We start from the raw sequence: 7792 nt of genomic DNA on the forward strand, positions 1-7792 counted from the left end.
GATATATGCCCACAACCAAGGTACATGCCCTTGACCGGAATCGAACCTGGGACCCTTGAGTCTGCAGGCCGACGCTCTATCCACTGAACCAAACCAGTTAGGGCTCAAATCCCTTTCATTTAGATTTCATTCCCACCTCTTCCCCAGAAAGGTTCAAGGTCATCAATGACTACATCACCATTGCCATTCTGTGTTCGTCCTTATTTTTCTCACCAGCATTTGCTCCAGTTGATCACTCCCTAGAGCAGCCGTGGGCAAACTACGGCCCGCGGGCCGGATTCGGCCCAGTTGAAATGAATAAAACTAAAAAAAAAAAGACCGTACCCTTTTATGTAATGATGTTTACTTTGAATTTATATTAGTTCACACAAACACTCCATCATCCATGCTGTTCCGGCCCTCCGGTCCAGTTTAAGAACCCATTGTGGCCCTCGAGTCAAAAAGTTTGCCCACCCCTGCCCTAGAGCCACTTGCTGCCACCACAACCCCATACCTCTTCCCTACTCCACACGTCACCAGCCCCACCCTTTTTTTTCCAGTTTTCCCATCCTCAGTGGGAAAGACCTTTCAGCAGGCAGTGGGGTCCCTTCCCTGGATCTATGGGGTGAGGACTTAACCCCCATCCCACCTCACTTTACACAGAGACTGTATTCTAAGTTATAGCCCTACGCCCAACCGTGCCAAAGTTTTTGGAAAAGGAAAATCATGCCCTTATAAAGTTAGCCCAACCCCCCTATTTGACAGGTGGGAAACTAGGGCCCCAAGGCCATACAACTAGCTAATGGTAAGGTGGGGACTAAGCTCCCAGCCTCTTGCCTCCTGGCCCATAGCTCCAGAAACAACATCTACAAGGAAAAATACAAAAACTGTAACAATCTAGAAACCAAGGCTTCAAAACTGCTTTCAAATTTGCACTCCAACTTTCAACTAATTTGGGATTTAAAATAAGGTTTGAAATGTGTCTAGAGCTTCACATTTTCTATCATGAAAAAAAGTTTAACTTTCTTGACAGGTGTCATTGACGTCACCCTTGAGCTCTATCTGTCAGGGCCCCACCTGTTCTTTTAGAATAGGAGAAGGTGAGTCCAGAGGATAATGTCCAAGGGCAACACAGGTGTTAGGATAATCCAAGTCAACGTCAGGGTGGAGTGCATTACTTTTAAGCTTTCTTCACAGTTATTCTTAGACCTGTTTTCCAATATATTATATCATTTTTTAAGCCTTTATTATGTGCCTAGCATGAACTGGTTATTTTTATACATCATGACATTTAACACTCACAAAACCCTACAAAGTGATAATAACTGTTATTTATTGGTCACCTACCATGTGCCAAGAACTTGACATTCATTTCTGCCAATCCTCACAAATCCCCTCCCTGCCTCAGGGTCCCCTCAGGGCCCAAAACCCAAGTCAGAGTTCACTATCCACCACTGGTCCTTCCAGTAAACATGGTCACTATTCCACTTTTACATCTGCGTGAACTGAGGCATAAAGAGATTCACTGACTTCTCCAACAACACACACCAGTGGGAGCAGCCCAGCCTGTACGCTTCCTACTGGGAACATGTAGCTGTCTGAGTTGCGTTGTGGACTGCAGTCAGAGAACCCAATCGGGTTGTCTGAGATAGTTCCAGACACTTCTAAGAGGAAGCCACCACACTTTCAAAGGCTAACCCAGGCTGCCCATCAAGCTTCGTGAACACATGGCTTTTCCTTGGCGTCCAGCTCAGTTCATTACCCCTATGAACTGGAGGGCGGGAGAAACGTTCCTCTAAGCACAGAATCCTTTTGAAAGTCCCACAAGACATTGTAGAAAGCTCTGAATGTTGTTTAGAAACAGATTAGGAAAAGAAAAATGAATTTGGGCTGGTCCCAGAGAACAAAGGAGTAATTAACAACCAGATGAGAGAATAAAGAATTAAGAAAAAAATAATAATCGCCTACCATGTTTCAGCACTTACATTGTGACAAGCACTGTGCTAAGTATTTGCATATCTTGTTTGGGCTGGTCCCAGAGAACAAAGGAGTAATTAACAAGAACAACAAACCGAGAACAGAGCTGATTTTTATTTTGGTTGTTGGTTTTTATTGTTTGTTTGTTGTTGTTGTTGTTTGCTTTTCTGTTTAACTAAATGATACTTTTGTGCCAGTCCTTTGCTATAAATATAGGGTAATCTCCATTTTCTCCCCCAAGCACTGGACAGGTTTTTGCCCATGTATGTCAGAAAGGAAGGATATTCATTAGTACTGACCATGTGAAATAGTCAGCTAGAGGTGTGGAATTCATTTGCTCAAGTTATCCTCACAGACTCCACCGAGGTTAGCTTCGGCTCTCCTATTGTCATCTGATCTGGTGGTGCCACTCATTGGCTGAACCGAATCAGAATCCAGAGGAGCCTGGGTGACTCACTGCTTGAAGGTCACCCCCGCCCACCGAGTCACTAAGAAGATGTTGAGGTTGGAGAGGCAAATGGGCTGCCTTGAGGTGGACATTGATGATCAGGGTGATCTGACAACTCATCCTGTCTTTGAACTTGGTGCATTGATCCTGCAGATGAAGACTGGGGCTCATTAGCAAGCTCAAATTCTCTCACAGGACATCCTCAGGATCATTCCAAGACTGGACAGCTACACCCGCTGGCAAGAAGCAGATTCATAGAGTGGACAGAGAACCGACTAAGAGCCAGGAGACCTGGGGTCCAGGGCAGTTTCTGCCATGTGGAGTGAGCAACCATGGGCAGGTCTCCTCCCTGAGCCTTATTCCTCATCTGAAATTAGTGGGTTTGACCAGATTTGGGAGTCTCAGCACTCTCTGTGCCTCAGAATCCCCCAAGAGACTTTAAAAACCATCCACCTGCCTGAGCTTTACCTCTGGAGCCTTCCTTTCACTCGGCTCGGAGCGGGGCCCATGCATGGGTGGTTGATAAGCACGCTCCAGTGAGCCTCGCCTTCAGCCAGGATTGCGAGACCCCGCACCAGACCATCACCTCCAGTTCTGGGATTCCACTTCCAGGGACTGAGGTCTCTTTAGTTCTAAAACTTTCCTTTCCTATGGAAACAGCACAGGAGGAAAGAAGTATTTTATTATAGCACATGAGCGATGTCATTTGTTTCTCACAACAGTCTCTAGGCAGTCTGTTATCACACCCATTTTCATAGTTAAGGTACCTGAGGTCAGAAAGTTTTGACATTCATTCAGCAGTATGTACTGAGCACCTACTGTGTGCTGGGTACTGTTGTAGGTGCTGGGGATGCACTATGAGCAAAACAGACCATGGAGCTCATCCAGGACACCTATGATTAGGGTTCCCAGAAGTCCCTGGTTTGTCTGGGATCACTGACACCTGTTCATGATTTTTAGCCTGCCCTTTCCTTTTCAAAATTGTCCTGATTTGGCTGAAAAATTATTTTTTATTCCATAGATAATTCATAAACAACAAATGAACAAAATAGCTTCAAATGGGGAAAAAGGAAATGAAGAAAACAACCACAACATGTCTTCTAAAACAATGCCATGACTTATTTATTCCTTAAAGTCTTAAGCTTCCAAATACTGTGGTTGCTAGGTGCTGGGGGGAGTGGGAAATGCGGAATTGTTGAATGGGCACAGAGTTCTAGTTTTGCAAGATGAAAAAGTTCTAGAGATTGGTTGCACAACAATGTGAATATACTGAATATTACTTAAAATGGTGGAGAAGGAAAATTTTATGCCATGCATGCTTTACTGCAATGAAAGAAACAAAAATCACGCTGGCTTTTGAGCGGAGAATAGACTATTGGGTGGCAACTATGGAGGCAGGGACACTCGTTAGCAGGTTATTGTAGTCATCCAGACTAGAGATAATGGGGCTTGCTTGTGGCGGGAGACAATGGAGACGAGAGAAGTGGACAGATTTGGGACACCTTTTGGTGGTGGTTTGGATGTAGGAATTGGGCCATATGCCCAAGGTCACTGCTGATAAATGACAGAGCTGGTACAGGGCTGACTCCAAAGCCCACTCTCTTACCTTCTTTCCAAACATCCACACCTTCCAACATCATCTAATACAGTGGTTCTCAACCTTCTGGCCCTTTAAATACAGTTCCTCATGTTGTGACCCAACCATAAAATTATTTTCATTGCTACTTCATAACGGTAATGTTGCTACTTTTATGAATCGTAATGTAAATATCTGGTATGCAGGATGGTCTTAGGCAACCCCTGTGAAAGGGTCGTTCAACCGCCAAAGGGGTCGCGACCCACAGGTTGAGAACCGGTGATCTAATAGCATCTCATGCCATTTTGGTCCAGTTCATGCTATTGGGTAGGTGGCAATCACTTCATGGCGTATTTCTCAAAGCCTTAAGCTTTAAAGCACTGGTTTCGTTTCAGATTATCGTGCACCAAGCTGGTCTTGCTGCCAGCCGCTGCGTTTTGCTGCATCATTTGCAGAGTGCACTCACTCGTGTGGCTTTAATTGCGATGGGGCACTGTGATAATTAGCCTGTGTTTTTATATTTAGCCTGTGGGTTGGGATCACAGACCTTATCCATGCTGGCAGCCGAAACTCTTTTAATTCTGCAGAAATCCTTCCAATCCCTGGCAGGGGCAGCCAGCAGGGGATGGTCTCTTAGAAACGTTCGTTTTCACCTCTGTGCCCTACTGTTGAGGCTGTAGGAAACCAAATAAACATCAGAGAAAGAGCTGTCTGAGGTCATCCGAGGCCCAGCTGTGTTAATGGCCACAAGCTGCATCAAGCTCCCGTGGTTGCCAAGGTCCCCTGAAGAGGTCGGGTTAGAGGGCTGTGGCCGCACTGCCAGCGGCGATTTCTCCTTTTCTCAGACTTTCCCTCTCCGGGCACAAGGAAAGGCCCTCAGGGACCAGACAACCAACTCTGGGAGGCCAGGGAACCTGGTCCTCAGCTGCTCGGGGGTTGGTTGGATCCGGAACAAGCAGAAACCTTCTCATTGTCTCTGAAGATTACATCTGCTTGACCAATCATGGTGCCGGTGCAACAGGGAGACCTAACAACCGCTTTATGAGTTGTTCTTAAGGGCGCCCTCCCCGGTTTCTCACGGCTGAGGCTGATGTGGTCAGTGCCGTTGCCCTAAAGCAGGTGTTCTCAAACTGTGGTCACTGAACCAGCCCCATCAGCTTCACCTGGGAACTTGCTAGAATGCAGATTCTTGGGCCCTGTCTCGGACTTCCTGGATCAGAGACTGTTGAACAAGTCCTCCAGGTGATTCTGAGGGTGCTCAGGATGGTTTTTTAAATTTTTTTCTTTAGATTAAAGAAATTGTTTTTCAGTTACAGTTGATATACAATATTATATTAGTTTCAGGTGTACAACGTAGTGATTAGACATTTCTATGCCTTATGAAGTGATTACCTGATAAGTCTAGTTCCCACCTGGCACTATCCAGAGTTGTCACAATACTTTAGGTCAAAGGGATTAGGAAGTACAGATTGTCAGTTATGAAAATAATCACAGAGCCGTAAAGCACAGCGCAGGGACCCAGTCAGCACCGAGGGCTCAGGTGAGCCCCCAGAAGCCCCAGGCTCTGGACCCAGCACTGACCAGCCGAGTGACCTTGGACAGGCTTCCCTTCAGCGAACCTCAGTCTATGCCAGGGATGCGAATTGGTCTTCTCCCAATAAAACCCACTTTTCAGTGGCCTACGAGTTGTTAGCAGGCAGCTAGAACTGAAATGTTAGTTCAACAAGAAGTGACTTCTACTAAAACTTAAAGATTACTGTGGCAGTGTGACTTTTCTTATCTCGATATAAAATCTGAATTACAGAGCGTTGGCTGTGATTCTGAATCTGCACTTCTCAGAAAAAAGGAAGCTGGGTCATGAGTCTCCGTCCTTCCTGTCATCTAAACTCTGCTCCGGGTGATTTCTGCACACGTAGGGGAGGGGAGATGGAGAGGCTGTCCCCTTGTCCCCTTCCTCACAGGCCATCAGGCTCAGGAAACCTCCCGCTCCCTGTCCCTTCCCCCACCCCAAGTCTGACAAAAGCTCCCAAGAAGTCCAGCACCCAGGGCACATCTTCCAGGGAGGGCGACCTCTCCATCCCCAGGGACACTGCCCTCCCAGTGGGACTGTCTTTAAAGGCCAATTTGCAGTGAGGACAAGGTTTACACCCTTTTTTGTGCCCCACCCCAAACGCTGCATGAAGGTTATTGGAGGGGAGAGGAAGAAAGAGAAATTATAGCCTCCCTGGTCACCACGCCCTGTTGATCCTGGAGCCTCATAACTATGGGGTGGAACACTGAGGTTTCAGAAGCCACGACTGGAGCACCCGCTATGTACCAGCTATGTACGCTAAGTACGCTAAGTGTCTTCTACACAGAACCTTGTGTGATTCTCACAGTGACCCCCAAAGCAGGTGTAATCCCCATTTTAAGATGAGGAAATGGAGGCATAGACATCGCCATCATTCCGGCCACACGGGAGGCAAGCTCCTGGGAAGCCGGTGCTTGGGGGGAGGCCCTGCCTTCTGGGGGCGAGTCTGTAGCTCTCTCAGCACCAGCAACGTCTCCTGTGAGAATGTGGCAGGGGGCTACTGTTTTTACTGTTGGTCACAATTCTCTGGCTACTGTTCAGAACTATCCTGTGCGGAAATGTCTGGCTGTCTCTCCTCTGCTTTTGGGAAAGAAGAAAAGGGCTTGTGATCCAGAGACATGGAAGCATAGAACAGACTGCAGAATCTCAGAGGGAGGGCAGGGGAGGGTGGGCGGGTGGGAGAGATCAACCAAAGACCTTGTATGCATATATGCATAGCCCATGGACACGGATAATAGGGTGGTGAAGGCCTGGGGTGGGGACTAGAAGGGATCAATGGGAGGGAAAAGGGGACATAGGTAATACCTTCAACAATAAAGATTTGATTTTAAAAGAAAGAAAGAAGAGGACTTATTGGCCCAGCTGGGCCAGAGTTTTAAGGGAAAGAAGAATAACTGTGGGGCATAATATTGGGGTGGCCGCCAGAAGCTGAGCAGGAGAAAAGTGAGACCCAGAGGCATCAAGAGGAGACTCTTATCCACCAAGAGAGAGCCCTCCCCCCACCTCATTTTAGCTAAGACCATGTGTGTGTGTATGTGAAAGAGGGTGGGGGGAGAGGCTTGTGTTGCTGTTGCTAGGAGACACTGTTCCGTGGAAGCCCTCTGGTCTGGCGGACCCACTGAGGTTGCCATAGTTGTTTCTCAGGGTTGAGGAAGGCTCCTACCAGCGAGGCAGAGGCCTGGCTTTGAGTCCCTGAGCTGCCCTCACCAGCTGCCTAATCGTGGGGATGTCAGTACACCCTTCTGTGCCTCAGTGCCCTAACTCCCAAATGGGCATCAGCCACCCCCCACCCCCTGTCTTCTCTCCCAGTCCTCCCTGTGGGAATCTGAGAAAACAATGGAGGGGGAGCAAAGATGCTGCAAGTCAAGCCTTTCTCATTAGACATCCTGGGTTTCCTTCTATGAACAAGCAGAAGAGAAGCTCGCTGTCCCCCCTCAGTGACAGGGGCCAGAACTGAAAATACCTGCTCCTGGGACTGAGATGTGCATCTCAGGACCAAGGCTGGTCTGACTTGCACACGTGACTTTGGCCGTATTTGCTGCAGTCACAGTTCTGCAAGCCTCCCCTGTGCCCGTCCCCACCGGGTGTCCGTCATTGGCTTTAACCATCCAGAACAGTCACTCGGTGCTTCAGGGCGACCTGCTGGGGGGGCAGCTCTCCTCTCCAGCTCACCTGCCTGCTGAGTGCTTCTGGGGTGGACACTGATGAACGCCCCTTCCCATCCAGCTTGGGAAGGAAGAAT

The sequence above is a fragment of the Myotis brandtii genome, unplaced genomic scaffold (genome assembly GCF_000412655.1).
Source record: "Myotis brandtii unplaced genomic scaffold, ASM41265v1 scaffold494, whole genome shotgun sequence".
Classification (NCBI taxonomy): Eukaryota; Metazoa; Chordata; class Mammalia; order Chiroptera; family Vespertilionidae; genus Myotis; species Myotis brandtii.